The sequence below is a fragment of the Dasypus novemcinctus genome, chromosome 9 (genome assembly GCF_030445035.2).
Source record: "Dasypus novemcinctus isolate mDasNov1 chromosome 9, mDasNov1.1.hap2, whole genome shotgun sequence".
Classification (NCBI taxonomy): domain Eukaryota; kingdom Metazoa; phylum Chordata; class Mammalia; order Cingulata; family Dasypodidae; genus Dasypus; species Dasypus novemcinctus.
The window spans coordinates 38,567,550-38,584,119 of record NC_080681.1 but is presented as its reverse complement, the minus strand read 5'-3'; the positions used below and the strand labels follow the sequence as shown (position 1 = coordinate 38,584,119).

Sequence of the window (16,570 nt, the reverse complement as noted above, 5' to 3'; positions counted from 1 at the left end):
GTAATATTGAGGAATCTTTATGTAATGTTGAATTTTTAAAATGACTTTGAGCTTTGAATGATTTTGTCAGCCTACCACCTGGGTCTCAAAGATCAGCCAGCACTGGCTAGCTAATTGGAAAGTCTCTGGTTTTGAAGTGCATGCCAAGGTAGTATATAAAGTGCTTTTACTTTAAAAATTCTGCTTATGGTAATCCTACTTTGGAAATAGTCACATATTATTTCCCAGGATTGCTGAAACAAATAGTCCTCAGTCTTTAGAAAGAACAGAAAAGCATATAGTCATCATTCATTTATTTAGTGTAGGGTATTATTAATGCCTATGAAATGTATCAGAGAAAACCTTTACATTGTTATGTGCATTTGCCCTTTTAAAGAACAGACTAATAACTAAAATTAAGAAGACACTGCTGAAATGGACGTGTTAGTCTCCACGAATTGTTACCACCCCCAATCTGACTTTTTTTTCCTTTGTAAACTAAATTTTAGCTTTACACAGCTCAAGAAATCCTCAATCATGAACATTCCATATAATTCTTGCCTAATATTTTGACATTTAATTATCCATTTTTTCATCTCCATTATTGTTGATATCTCTATAAATCTTCTCTTGGCTGCCCAGTTTTTATATCATGTATATATAAATTTCATAAGCCAAAACATTACTTGATGAAAGGGGTTTTATTATTATTACTTTCTAAACTTCTCAATTCTCCTGGTGATTTTTAATGGTAGAGTCACACTGAATAACATCAGGTATTGAGCTAAACTGGTTTTTATGCATGCTTCCAAATATTTGTGGGTAATTTCTAAGCCATGTTCTGAGAAGAGGGCCTTAGAGAGGAAAAGGTATCATTAGTATCTCTCCTTGGCTAATTTACCCAAGTACATTCCACAACTCTCCCAATCAGTATATTAAGCAGATGTGGTCTTTGTCCACCTAGTAAGTTGTGTTAGACCTTTCAACACTCTGCAGTCTTTTTATCACTCAGCTGCCAAGTTCCCTAGGGTAATCATAGACAGCTTGTCAATTTAATTGCAAAGAAACAGGCTTTCTTGTGACCATTCCAATTTTAGCTGCTACTTTAAATTGTACATGATAGTTCTTCCATGCTGTCTGCCCTTTAAAGTGTGTGGATCTCTGCAAGCCTCTTAATGGTGATGGAAAGAAGAGGCAAGGCTGAAAATTTGGCTTATGGATAGAGCATCTAACATGCATTTTATTAAGTTGCTGCTTTAGGAAAGGAAGCTTTTTCTTCAGCCCTGTATGTTGCCATTATATAGCCAGTGCTAAATTATTTTTTTTTCTTTTCAACATTCCACTTTCATGCACATTTTCCTTCTTTCTGGGTGATAGAGGATTCATAGGCCATCTGGATTCTGGAACATCTGGACACTGAATTTCTGCAGAGGAGAATAAGGGAAGAGACAATCAGTGGTACAGGGTGTCTCCAGAGAGATTTAAATCAATGATGATATTTTAGTTGTCTCCCTTTTGGAAAGTTAACACAAAAAAGGAAAGGAAAAACAACACATCACAGGAACCCAATGTTCCAAGGATATCAAGAGTATTTAAGAAGGTGCAACTTTTAGATATGAATTTAAGTCACTAACTGAATATATCTCTTCATTACCTATCATTTGTTGAAGTTCTCCCTATTTTTTAAATTGTCATGTCTTTTTATTTAACTTATTTAGGTATATTTTTATCAGTGTTAAATTTGAATGGTGCATCCTTTGAGCATAGTATCTTTTACCTTAAAGGGTGTATCATTTAATCCAATAAACTTTTACTAAGCACATAAGAAAAGTTGTAAAACAATCATATTGAAAATGTTGACACCACTTGGGTAAATTAAGAAGTTATTTATCTAAGATACACAGGAGAAAATTAGTCCAAAGAGATTAACAACCTTTCCCAAGAGAGTTGGAGGTATAAGCCTCTGAACCCCAAAATCAGAATGAAAACAATAACACATGAACAAGGAGGGTCTCATCAGACCTTTAGAAAAGTCTATGCATGTGTGTGTATGAGTGTGACGCGGCAGCTGGGTGTGTGTGGGGAGGGCAAGGGACAGTGTAAGGGTCTACACAGAGGATACTCCAAAGCTGCGCTGGGGACCACCTCTTCTAAGCCATCAATCTTGGGGCTATACTATATTTAATATGACTACACAGTTCAGTTCAGTCCAGTCCAGTCAGATATGAGTGCAGTGCCTATTTATCACCCTCAGCCTTCTGTGGCTAACGTAGCCTGGTCTACGGTCTTCCCAGAACTTGGCGCTGCAGAACCAGAACAAAGGGCAATTACCCAGCCTTCTCAGGGAACTGCAGGTACAGGACCTTAGACCAGTCTTCGTGTTTCTCCTTTGTGCAAAAAGACACTGGAGGTACAACTGTAAAAATGTGCTTCCACCAATTGTAACAAATGTTCCACACCAGAACAAGGTGTTGATAATTGGGTGGTGTATGGGAATCCTGTATTTTGTGCACGATAGTTCTGTAAACCCACAACCTCTATAATAGAGAATATATTTATATATATTCATGTTAAAACTGTTTAAGTTCATTTCTAGGACTCTAAAGCAGTGTCTAAAGAAAAGGAATCCAATAGTAAAATTTCATATAGCAACTATTTTTTTAATTAGGCATACTTACATTTAATTATGAAATTAATATCTGAAATAAATCTGAAATAAGGGTCCTCAGACATGTTCTTGATTTCTGCCTGTTCATTGTGTCCTTAATTTCCTCCAACTGCATCGTCAGTGTGCCCCACAATGGAATACAATATTAGATGTTCACTAGTATGATACCGACCTTGTATGAAGAGAATGAATAAAAAATGAAGTTCTTAGCTGTGATCTATTTCAGATTAGCCATTTTCATTTCTAAAACTGTTTATTTTACTTTGTCACCTTGAAGGTCAATCTAACTTTAAATTGCATATTGCAGAATTTCCACAAAGATATGAGACCCCTCTCTGCTTCTTTTAAGACTAAGGAGAAAAGCCGAGTTAAAGCTTTATGAAATGGACCAGATCACGTTGACATAACACTTGCAAAGACACTTCACACTGAAGTCAAAATATCAGGTCTGGACAGGGTTGCAAATGGCATCATGGACTTAAACCCCCTGGAAAAGCTGTCAGAGTCAAGATCTATGAATATTTGTCATATATAAGGAAACAATAAATAACTACAATCGCAATAGCATACCATTTATAAGGCACTATTCTAAGTATCTTATATAGATAATCTCACTAAATCTATGTACTTACTCTTTGAGATTAGTGTATTATCATATTTTACAGATGAAGAACCTCAGGAACAGGGAAATTAAGAATCTTAGCCAAGGCAACTCACCAAGTCCACAATGGGGCAAGGGCATAAAACACAGGCAGAAAAACATCAAAGCCTATATTTTGAATGAGGAAGCCCCATGTGAATGCAGTGTAAAGGGCACTCTAAAGTTCACAACTCAATTTGCTCCACTATCATCACATCTTTTTTTTAAAAGCCCCTCCTACATACCCCCACAGCACTCTTAGACGATCACACCTTACCTATTTCATGCCTGCCGACCGGAATCTAAGCTTTACAAAGATGGGGCTCATGTCTGTTGTGTTCACAGCTGTAGTGTCCCTGCCTAGCATGTTATCTGTCAAATTGTAACCATTTGAGTAATATTGATCCACTAAATAGTCAATAAATACATTTACTGGATAGTTACTGAAACAGGATTTCTTGGGAGGTACAGTCTGTAACTTAGGGTGGTTTTAAATAAGACTTAAAGGGCTCAGTAAAAAGAACATGGGATCCAGACACAAATAACTTGGTTCCAGTCCCAACACTGCTATATCTTCTGAATGGTCTTGGACAAGTCATACACCTCTGGATTCTCAATTTTTTCATCTCATCAGCTAACACAATAATGATACATTTCTTGGGGAAGTTTTAGGTGACACACACAAGATCATTGTTATGATTATGGATTCTTCTATTTGATGATGTAATACCTTAAAAGATAAGTACAAATGAGGGAAGCCAAATCTTTTGTGTGGATTTTGATGGAGAAGAGCACGAAACAGGAAGTAAAAAATTCTAAATGTCTATTTCACTGACCATGTCCTCAGGCCTAGCCTGAACAAGTCTGGGTGCTTTTTCTGTTAAGTATCCCATCTGTACTTGTACTGAAGGAAACAGCAACCTGGGTGTGCTTTTGGAGTTGAAACTCTTTCTTAATAGATTCAAGCATCAAGCCTTTGGCCCCTTAAGATAGACTGGCTGTTTTTAAAAACCACAAAGCACCCCAAACTCTTTGTCTAGGGCTTAACCTCCCAAGGCGTTTTGGAGCTTTTGCTCAAGTAGACCTTCTCAGCGTTCCAACCATGCTTCCTGAAGATGCTGCCTCCTCCTGGGTTGGCTTATTTGGAAGCTGTCTTTTGTCTCCAGTAGGGAAAATCATTTTGCTTTTTGGTTACATATTTTCCTTTTCTAAAAGGACCAAGCCAGAAACTGCTGTGACATAAAATCATCACTATACTGTTTTTTTACAGAGTGAGCCCCCATTTTTTCCCTTTGATGTGATTTTAGTAATGCTCCCAAAAAGATAGAGATTTCCTAAGCTAGTTGGTTACTAAGAAGAATTTGTCTGTATTTGGCAGGTGAGTTTAAATGGATTCACATGTTGTAAAAGTCCCTTTGTAAGTGGTGTTACTTATAAAAACAATTTTACCATTTTTACCTTACCTTACATTAATTATTAGCACATTCCGCCCAAGCTGAAACACAAAACTTTAAAAAATATTATTTAAGTATCGTAATAGCTGACATTTTTGTGATCATAAGCATGGGCTATATAAAAACATCTTTAAAAGTGACATATTCAAATTATGCAAACTTGAGTTCCACGTATAGAACTAAGAAATTATGAGTTTGGATGAAAACAAAAAACATACTTTTATTTTCACAACCTCTAATAAAATTTTACATTTCTTTCCTTTGTAAATTTAAGAAACCAATCCCAATAGTATTAGCACTATCTGTGACTTTCATACCAATAAAAATCACAAAAAATTTCAAATTACATTGCAAATATTTCAAAATACCACTGTTGCCCATCACTACACCAAAATTATGATAGTTATTAGACCAACCACTAGATCAGCTCATTAAATGTGAGAAAAACAAAGAAGCTCGTCTATTTCTATATCACAATGCTTTAATATTTTCCTACTTTTCCTTTCATTGGTTAATGCTTTTAAGGATTTTATTCTGAGATGGTGCAAGGGAGTCCATAGACTTTACCAAAAAACATTGTGTGTTTTTGTTGTTTTCTTTTCAAAGGCTCCCTTGCTCTTCCTTTCAGTTTGGAAACCTGGGTGCTATGAGGGAATTCACTATACTTCTAACTCAAGATTCAAGCCCGGGAACCACTTTTAAGCCAAAGGTCCTTCAGGTTGATATTTAAATATATATATTATTAAAAGGAACTAACCTATTAGACAATAATAAATAACATTTTAAATACAGTTGTCATTTGTCTCAGAACAATTGCTGCTATAGTTAGCAGATTCTACTTCTATCATCAACATTGTTTTCTTTTACAAGTCCTCTGTGATCCAACTCCCTTCTGAGACAGTGAACAGCTCCTGGTAGACACAGTGACTTTGCAGGCGCCTGCCCTACAGGGAACACCACAATTTTCCCAATTAGGCAGCTGGGTATCCTGATTGCAGGTGGCTAATGGTGAAACGGATTTTTATTGGGGACCCGTATCCCTATATCAGTTTTTATACCCTACTTCAGGAAACGCATCGTACCATTTCTGGTTAACCTTAAAACAATCACATTAAAATTAAGAGGACTGTCAGTAGAGCAATTTTATAAAGAGCTAAAATTAAACAGAGCAAGACTGGCAGTGCTAATGCATAAGCAAAGAACTGACTTCCTGCATTTCATCGAGAATTCCTGATGGCAAACTGCAGTATGTTTATTATACATTAATTCAACACAGCATTCAGAATGAATTTATGCCCTGGCTGAAGGGTACGATATTGAAACTAAATATTATTTATTATCTTAATATTAGTAACCATACAAAAAAAATTGCGTTAACAATTTGGAGTGTTTAAAAAGCTAAGGATATCATAGCTCTACTTACCAACCAACTGTTCTTGTCTTAATTTATGCAAGTGTAGCCTATAGCTAAAAGCTTTGTATATTTGTTTCCCCATGGTATTAATGTTCAAAAATAGGACACTCTTTCAAGGGCACCTTATAAACACAGAACTATAATTTATTTGGCAAATTAAAGCTCATATAAAATGTGCGCACTGAGGTACAGATTAACATATTTAATTTCAATATTACCTGCAAACCTATTTTTTCCCATACACTGTTCTAATGAGTCATATAAAATCAAGTCTGTGTATTATAAGCAATTATTTCAGTGGAAATAGAAACTGGATCTGAATTAAATATACTGTAAAAAGATAACATTTTTATGGAAATTAATATATCCATTTGTATCTAGAAAAATGTGTTCTAGTTAAATGGTATGAGAATGTTGAACATTCAAAGACCTGATTGCAGTAAAAGTTGAGCTTTTTTATGATTTAATAACAGAATAATATGCAATCTTGGTATCATACCAATATTTATATTTTGATGATATTTCCAAGTTTCCAAATCCCTAGTAACCATTAGATTCACTTTATGCAGTGGAATTTTTCCTATTATGAATGTTCACTCCCCCTACAGTTGAAAATGCAAATTGTTTGTGAACATTTTATTTAGCAAATGATTCTTTTCCTATTAAGACTATACTAGGAATAAGAGTGGAATACGTATCAAGCTTATGTTGTATTAAAATCATTGCAAATAGTTATTGAAAAAAGATTATGTCTGTAAGTAAATCGAAGCTATAATTGTAATGGCAGGAGTGTTAAGCTTTCTGCAAACTGACATAAAGGCTTCACCAGTAAAGGAATTAAGTTGGAGCCACTTGACCTAGCACAGGGCATGTGACTGGGGATGATCTTATGGTTCTGACTATAGCTTCTTATTCTCAGGTCTCCCCTCAAATATAACCTCCCTAGAGAAACCTTCCCCAGCACCTTGATCTCAGTCAGTCTCCCATTCCACCCGGACCCATTACTTCTATCTCTCCACCCTGTGTGTTGCCTTCGCAGGACAAATCAAATTTATTTTTTAAATCTTTGCTTATCATTTGTTTTCCTCACCAAAGTAAACTGCGCCAGCGCAGCCACCAGTCAAGCATTGAACACTGTTTCCTGCACAGAGGACGAGCTCAATTACTACTTTTTGAATGAATGAACAAATGAACTAATGTTCATTTTTCCTCAAAACATTTCTATAAGATTATTTAATATTTTGTTGTCAAGAAGTCTCAGATTTCTTAAAAGCAGTTTTAAAACCTTCCTTTGATTCAGGACTAGTTGTCCATTACATTCACAAAACCATAGGACTAGAAGAATTCTGTCCTTCCCTTTTCTACCTTCCTAAGCAGAGGAGGCTCTGCCGCACAGATTCAAAGGCACACTGTGTAAGGAGAGCACTTGGTCTTCCTGAACGATATGCTGCTGTTTCTGTAGCTACCCTTCATGGCCCTGGATCCCTCTTCCTATAAAATACTGCAAACCTCAACACGGACCTAGGCTCCTCCAGGCATTATTTGTCGTATCTCCCGCCTGTGCGCCTCCCTGAAACTCTTGGAATCATTTCCTAGATTGGGCCAGTTACAACTCAGAAGTCCAACCAGAAAAGGACACTAGCCTCACCATAGTCACTTTTCTAGACATTGTCAACCTTTGGTCTAAAGCCTTTCAGAAAAGGCAAGCCCACAAAACCCACTGTAACACATTATATTGTCAAAAAACATCCTACCTCCCCTAAGTCCTTAGTAGAAGCCTTTTCCTCTTATTGATTGGCTTTTCAGGGTGCATAGAAAACAGCCTGTCACCACTCATTAACCATGACCTGTTTGAACATTACAACACAGGATAAACAGGAACAACCACCTGGTCTTTTCCATATTGCTCATTATTTTTCCATACTGATTCTATTCTTTTTTCCAGCTTAAGCATTTGCTGCTCTCAGTATGAGGGGCAAACCACCAGGCACACCATATCTGGTTTCTTTTATTCCTTACTAGCCTTTTTGTTTCTTTTTCATTTTTTTAAATAAAATAACTGCAATACTAAATAGTATTCACAGTCCTACCATGTTTTGATTTAAATCATTGTACCTCAAAAGCCTGTTTTGCAACTTTGCCATTCATCCCACTTTCTCCCATGTCTTTAATATATGTTTTAGGCAGAAACTTCCATTACACCATCCTTGAAACACTTCATTATTAACTTCTTTCCAGCTAAAGCATTTGCATTTATTGTTTTATAGTCTTTTTCTTCTTAGTGTTTTGAATGGCTTCCCGTTGCTCACAAGTTCAAAATCCTCACGTGGCTCGTAGCACCTGCCGTGATTTGGGCACTTCATTTTTTGCCTCTTCAACCTCATTTCACACCACCCTATACCTGGCTCCCAGAGTTCTAGACACACTGACCTGCACTCTGTCCATCAGACACAGCACAGCCTGTCCTGCCTCAAGTCATTCGTTTGTCCGTGCTGTCACCCTGCCCTTGCACTCTTCACCCTACCTGTTCTGCCTTTTAGAGGCTGTTCCCTTCCTACTTATCACTGTGGGTCTCCCTGCAGTGGGGCTTCCTAGGGAGGTTTGCCGTGCCTGAATTATACCTCAGAGCCCTAAAAGGTTTTCCTTTTAATGCTTTTATCACAATTGCATTGCACATTTATTTCTGTAAATATGTGTTTAATGCCTCTTTCTCCACCCAGTTGCCAGCTGCACGAAGAGAGGCTGGGTCCTCGGTCCTCTCCTCTCAGTCTACATTCTCTTCCTTAGCAGTCTCATCCATCTCAGGGCTTTAAATATCATCTACATGCCGGCAATTTCAAAAGGAATATTTCCACTCCAGATTTCGTTCCCAAATTCGAGATTCATACCTCTAACTGCCTACTCAACAGCTCCGCCTCGATATCCTTACACACATGTATCTCGGAACTCCTAACCATCCCTCCAAACCCGCTCTACCTGCAACCTTCCCCCATGTCAGTTATGGCCACTCTGTGCTTCCAGGTACTCAGACTAAAACACCTTGAAATTCTTCTTCACATTTCTCTTTCTCTCTCACCCTAGCCAATCTCTCAGGAAATCCCACTGGCTCTACCTTCAGAATATTCAGAATATGGCCATTCCTCACTCTTTTCACTGCTCTTTCTTTTATCTGAGTCAGCATTATCCTTCTCCTTGCCAGAGTCCCTTTACCTTTGTCCTTTACACTAGCTCAACACAGCAGTCAGAGTGGTGCTTTTAAGACCTAATTGAGATCATGTCACTCTTCTACTCAAAAACATGCATTGGCTCCCCATTTCCCATAGAGGAAAATCCAAAGACCTTACAGAGTCATGTTCTCTCTGTGACTTCCTCTCTATCACTTCTTCATTCTGCTCCAACCTCGTTAGTCACCTTGCCTGTTTCCTCAACTATGAGACTCATTTCTGCTTTAAGATCTTTGCACCCTTTGTTTCCTCATCTTGGAATGCTCTTCTCCAAGCTATCCCAATAGCTAAGCCCTTATCTCTTTGAAGTCTTTGCTCAAAAGTCACCTTCTCAGTGTCTTACACTGACCACTTCATTTAAAAGTACATCCAGCAGAAACCCCTTCCTCATTCTCTATCCCCCTTACCTTGCTCTACTTTTCTTTTTCTATAAAGCAATTACCACCTTCCAACATCTTATACAAGCTACTTATTTTTCACATTTATTGTTTATTGTCTGTAATTTCCACTAGAATGTCAGCTTTATGAGGTCAGGGACTTTGCTCACTAACATATCCAAAGTACCTGAGATATAATGAGCCTTTCAACTATTTATAAATTGAATGTAGACAGGTATAAGATATAAATTGCAATTTACGAAGCTGGTAAGTACGTGAAAGTGCTTTGTAGACTAAAGGTCCCTTTGACAAATACGTCCAATTTCTGTTCCCTCCAATAAGTCATCACTGTAAAATCCTTTACAATATGTAAAGTTCTCTATAGATATGGGATTATTGCTACTTGGGAGCAGAGATTAAGAGTCTCAAAATGTGTGATGAATTATAGATTACATGGTAACCATGTACCCCAGCTCCAGGATGACCCATGAATATCAAGCACAGAAAAATCTATTCTGCTTTTTCTGAGAATGGAGTGCCCAGTGAAAACAGAAATAAATGCAATTATCTTAAAGTTGGGGCAAAGACTGGGAAGATAAGATCATTCTTCTAGGAGATAGTCTTTTAGGTTTGTCATTATCCATTTATTCTGAGGGGTTCATTTCTGAAAAACATGCTTAGAGTTCAAGACTCAAAAATGTTACAAAACAGGATTTTTCTCAGTCTTCTAGGGGCTTTTTTATGTCTACTTGTAATTTCTGACTTCAAAATTAATATAAATTATAATTTATTGTCATTTGTTTTCTCAAACATTTTGACCATCTCTAGGCTACATAACTCACTGAATATTTCATCTTTATTATCCACGTATGATAACTATATAGCACTAATTTCAACAATTACCTTGAATGAAATACATTAATTGGTTCCTTTCACATGGTTTTTCCCTACTGAATGCTGCTTTTTACCTTAAATGTAGATTGTACCACTTTCTATTTTAAAGACTTTGTCTTCTTACTTGGTTTTGTATCTTTGCCAATTTTTACATAATTTTTGCAGTCTCCATCAATATTTTTAAATTAATTATGATTTCTAAACAAGTTAAAATAGACCTATAATAGGCTCATTGTAGCTTAACACAATAAATCTTGCATGTAAAATTGAAAGATTGAGTCAATGAAGCCATGTTGGGGTATCATTGCCAATTTAGCTATCAAAAGTAATCCGTTATGATGTAGTTTATTATAAAGTACATTTAACACATGAATTATTAATCCACAGTGCAAAGCTTTTACCAAAAGCCTGTCCTTGATTGCTTTGTCTCCCCATGTTTAAGCAGTTAGATTCCACAATTTTGTAATCTAAGATTAGTATGTCGGCGCCTTGATCAAATTCCCAAAGTTCTGTAATGTCTCTTTTTATTGCCAGTAAATCCAGATGGAAGTGGCTTTTAGTGTAGTTATTAAGTGAAAGTTTATTAATGGTATCTATTAAGCCCACACTGCACACTGCCCATATAAGAACTTTCAGAATCATACTTAATAAATGTACCATGCAAGTCCAGAAGGTTTAAGAACCAAATAAAGACTTTAGTATATAAATTATAACACTACGTTGGTGCTCAGAAAGCATCTTGAATACAAAATTTCTGACTCATTAATTCTCTATTTGAGCAGAGTCTTTCATCAATAAAGTTTTCTAAACTATAGGCGCAAGGTCACAAAATGGACTTTAACTTAAAAGTTGAGGAAAAGGAGAGAAATTAAGCCAGTCAGAAAAATATTAGCTCCTCACTTGGGATGGTGGCTGGGGACATGAGCAGGGCCCTGTGTCAAAGGGCAAATGTAAGCAGAGCAGCAGGAATCATTTGCTTTAAAAGTAGAATATTTCTAAGCCAGAAGATGAGCATAAAATTAATAGTTCCAAACCCTACAGAGTTGCCCAGAAAACAACTTCCACAAAGGCAGGCAGGTACTCTCCAACTGTTGGTCCTTTGATCCTGTATGTTAAGAAAAAAATGAAATCATCAGGAGATGGGGCATTAAAAATTTTGTGTCCCCAAACCTCTCCTAATATTATCCCCTTTAATAATTTTGCTTTAAAAACAAGTTGTTTATTTAAAAAGCTAAAAAAAAAAAAAAAAAAAAAAAAAAAAAAAAAAAAAGGTGGCTATATTGTTGCAGAGGTCCTAGAGCAAAGCCTGAAATTTGTACTCATCATAAAATCAAACCTGTCTAGATCCCCTCGGATGGGCAGTGGAACTCCACATCAGCCTCACCTCACCTCCCCTCTCACCATGAAGATTGGGAGCTCAGGGGGGACCAGGATGCCTGCATCCTCCTAGTCTGTGTGGGCAAAGGGTAGAAGAGGCAAAAGATTAGGTTTAGTTCCAGCCCTAACTCTAGGTGATGGTGAGTTTTAGAACAACTCAGTGTAAAACACCAAGAACATCTGTACCCCACCCCTTCCAGTCCAGAGCCAAAGTTGTAGATGTGAGAATCACAGTAATAAAGATTGCATAGAACAGAGCCATGCATTATTAACTCTGAAAGAAACAGAGAGTACAAGCCAAATTTGTTTTGTGGTCTAGTTTCAGGTTTGACAGAGACGAGAGCAAAGTGAGCCTCCACTTCAACAAGGACTAGGTATCTGGGGTGGTGATGATGTCACAGTATCACCCACAGGCCTAGGAGCCCTGTTTGGGAGTAGGAAGAGACAATGTGATAACACTGGAATACAGGAGATCCTTTTTCTTTACTCCTACTCCCCACCCCCACCCCAGGACTTCCTACAATCATCAAAGGATTGGGGATATGCATGGAGAGACTAAACTGAGATTTACTCTTTGACTTCTCTTGGGTCTCCAACACACACTCAGCTGTGTACGTTAGAACATTCAGATTGCATCCTCTTTCTCCCTTCTGGGACCTGTAGCATCCTTTAGTGGCCCTAAGGTAACTGACAATTCAGCCCAAAATGTGGAATCCAAATGGAATCCTATGTAAAAGCCAATGAGCAGCTCCAAGAAATTCTATGTTCAGGGAATGAGAAAAAAGCTGATGAGCAGAGTACATTATCCTCCTCCAAGTGTACCACGCCTACCAGTTGGATATACCCAATAGTTTGAAGTCAGGTAGAATAAGTAACATCTGGTAGTCTCTCTTACCCATTGGTTTAAGTGAGGTTTTATATTTTCTGTTAAGAAATCCAAGCACAGCTGCTGACCTGCCTTTATGAAACATTGCTGAACGTGGCACTACAGCAAGTCACTTGCTTAAAGTAGAGTCATAATAAAAGGTTGTAAGGAACATTTTTAAATCCATCTCTATCCTTTGGTTCTCATCTTTCCAGTATTTGCCATGTATTAATAAATAGTTCTTAGGTGAAGGAACCTTCATCTAAAAGGGATAAGGGTTTGTTACTTGGCTTCCATTTTGTCAGCAGGATCTACCCCCAAAGTTTTAGGTCAAAATAACTCTGAACAGCTGTGGGTGACCTTTCTGGCACCATGAGAATAAAATGGGACCCTCTCTTTTTATTGTAAAGGGACTCATGATATGACAGTTGAACCAATGCCTCACCAGAAAGTGCAAGGCAAGTGACAGAAAGAATGACAGACAAATTGAAGAGTAAGTTGTTTAGCAATTTGGGGTGACAGCACTTAAAATTTTTAGCTCTGGGATTGTTTAGGAATGACAGTATGCAGCTGAGAAAGGCAACCTACTTGTTCTAAAAAGGAATTTGTGTGTGAACATAGAAAAAAAAGCAGTGCTCAAAACCAGAAAAAAAAGATTTTTACTTATGTTACTTAAATAGTAACCCACTAGTCTTTCACACAGTCTTTAAATTGTCTATTGCCACATTTCATTATTCACCCCATGTTTGAATCTAAGCTTTCAGACAGATTTTAGTTCACTGTCCCTATACGAATGTGTTACAAACTGGATTTAACGTCAGTAGTGGGTTGAATTGTGGTGGTCCAAAAGCTATGTCCACTCAGCCCCCATGGATCTTGGAACAGTGTCTTTGCAGATGTAATTAAGTTAAGGATCTAGAGATGAAACCATCCTGGATTTTCCAAGTGGGTCCTAAATCCAATGACAAGTGACCCCGTAAGAAGAGGCAAAATACAGACATTGGAGAAGACACAGGCACAGAGAACAAGGCCATACGAAGACAGAGTACAGCCCTGCCGCCCTGTGATTTTAGACCTCTGGCCTCTAGAACTGTGAAGAATACATTTCTGCTGTTTTAAGCCTCCTGGTTTCTGCTTATTTGTTAAGGCAGCCCTAGGAAACTAATAGTTTCCATTTGTTGTTCTTGTTTCTGCTGTGATTTTTCCAACCACTGACCTGAGCTGTTGTAAATGTCAACTTCGGACCTAGAAGAGGAATCAAGATGAAGTCTCCTGTAGTAAGATGCTTTTTGATTTTGGTAAAAAAGTTACCACAACTTGCATTAAGGATAATAATCATTTAGCTGAGCACTTGTTATCGACTAGAAACTGTGCTGAGTACTTTGTACTAAACTCTGTGTCATATATAACATACACTCAATAAATGTGTGTTGATAGAAGAGAAGGAAGGAGGAAAAGAAGGAAGGAGGAAAAGAAGGAAGGAAGGAAGGGGCGGAGGAGAGAGAGAGGCAAAGATGGAACAAAGTTTCATTATCATTTATAACTTTTACTGAGCACTTCCTCTTTATAGGTCATTTTAAGAACTTGAAAAAACAAGTAGTTGAGTAGATAGGAATATTTCTTTTTTCCGGAGGGAGTTATTGAAATGCACAAATTGCCTTTTGATTTTTGCACTTATAGCTTTCAGTCATGATTAACTCTGCTGCCAAGAACTTCGACTAACAGCTCACAAGCAAGGGAAAAACCGAGTTTTTCTCATTTCAGAGAAAGTCTGAAATGAATCCAGTCACTATAACCTCCTTGCTTCGCCTTTGCTTTTTCACTCCAAAGATGTGAAGTCGAGAGACAACCACTGAGATGTAAACAAGAGATTACTCAAAAATGATATAAACAGAAAATGAGTGCAAAGATCCAGGCCAGGGCCCAGGTGTCATTTAAAGAGATAGATCAGCTTCAAAACCTGTCCAAGCACTCATCACAAGCAGGCTTTGGAATGTGTTACATGGGTGTGAACCAGCTTTTTACCTTGTCCATATCCCCAGAATTAGATCCATCCCAGCACCATAAACTTTCAAATAACCATAAAAATTATTTGATTATAAAAAAGAAGGGAAAAGAAAATGCCCAGCCTCTTAATGACTCACATGCTTAATGACTTAAATGAGCAACTCGGGAGAAGTTGTCCCATTTGGAAACTCTATACCATATTACAGATTGAATTTCAACAAGCTATTTAGGATGATTTTGTGACTAAAGATCCAGTTGGAATTATACTGCCTCTTAGGTCAAAGTGTTATGGACAATTTCTCTTCATTATTTCAGATTTTTTCTATGCTGTGTTTCATAAGAGATCATGAAATAACTACACTTTTTAAAACACGAAATGAAATGTATGCCATTTTATTGCTATTGTGTTCAAAGGATATGGTGGGGAATGTTACTGTTAACTATTACTGATAAAGTTGTTGTTATCAATTTTTTTTTTAAGATTTAGTTATCCCCCTCCCTCCCGAGTAGGAAAGAGGTGATCATTCTCTCACACCACCTCAACTCCCTAATCTGCTGCTTTTCTTATTGTCTCTCCTCTGTGTCTCTTTTTGTTGCATCATCCTGCTGCACCAGCTCTCCACGTGGGCCAGCACTCCTGCGTGGGGCAGCACTCCTGCATGGGGCAGCTCGCCTGTGCAGGCCAGTACTCCGTGCAGGCCAGAACTCCACATGGGCAAGCTCACCACATGGGCCAGCGTGCCTTCACCAGGAGGCCCTGGGCATCAAACACTGGACCTCCTATATGATAGACAAGAGCCCAATTGCTTGAGCCACATCCACTTCCCTGTTGTTATCAGTTTTAAGCCAGCTCTCCACACCTACACACTTTGCATCATGTTGCTTTGTTTCCATCCCAGTCTGGTTTCCATCTAGTTTCCACCCAGCTCCTAACCTATGTCTTCACCTTTCAGTTGCTGCTCCTTTCCTATCCTTTGGAGCTTGATGTTGGAGAAAAGGCATATAATAATCTAAATAGATAATGAAACAGTATTTAATACTCGTTCCAAAAAATTATTTTAAAATTATGACTATAAAGAAATTTTCTTATCCTGAGAAATTTTATCATTCTAATCATGTAGCAATCAGCATATTTAATGATAAAACTGTAGAATCACTCCCCTTTAAATCACAGTCTAGATAAGATATTTATCCTTCTGTCACTTTTTTTTTGGTTGACTATTATACTGAAAGTCTTAGGTACTTCAGTAAGGTAAGAAAATGAATAAAACATATAAAAATTATAAAAGAAACTGGTTTTTACATACAATGTGATTATATAGTTATATTTAAGAAAATCTACAGGCAAACAATTGGAACCAATAAGAGATTCAGCCAAGTTCCTATATGAAAGTAATTTCACTGGCTAACACATATTGAATTATCACTATGGGCCAAATAGAGTTCTAAGTACTTTCCAAAGATTATGAAGTCACCTAATAAAATAACCCATTTGGAGTGGTACAGTTATTCTTTCCCCAAAAACATGATGCACAGAAAGGTTAAACAACTTTTCTAAGATCACACAGCCAGTGAAATGATAAAGCTTGGATGTAGGTAGGCATACAAAAGTCAATATATTTTATTTTATCAGTAAAAGCAATTAGAAATCACTAAAGCAAATTAGAAAAT

At 37.4% G+C, this 16,570-nt stretch overlaps 1 long non-coding RNA gene across 1 annotated transcript in view; it reads right to left on the bottom strand.

Moving 5' to 3' along the window:
• Window positions 1-276: 276 nt before the first annotated feature.
• LOC131279901 (uncharacterized) overlaps window positions 277-16,570 on the bottom strand; it is a 31,245-nt gene continuing 14,951 nt past the window's right edge. The window contains exons 3-4 of the long non-coding RNA XR_009187399.1: window positions 2,658-2,819; window positions 277-1,403 (exon numbers count right to left, since the gene is read on the bottom strand). This is a non-coding gene — a long non-coding RNA (uncharacterized lncRNA). The remainder of the gene's footprint in view (window positions 1,404-2,657; window positions 2,820-16,570) is intronic.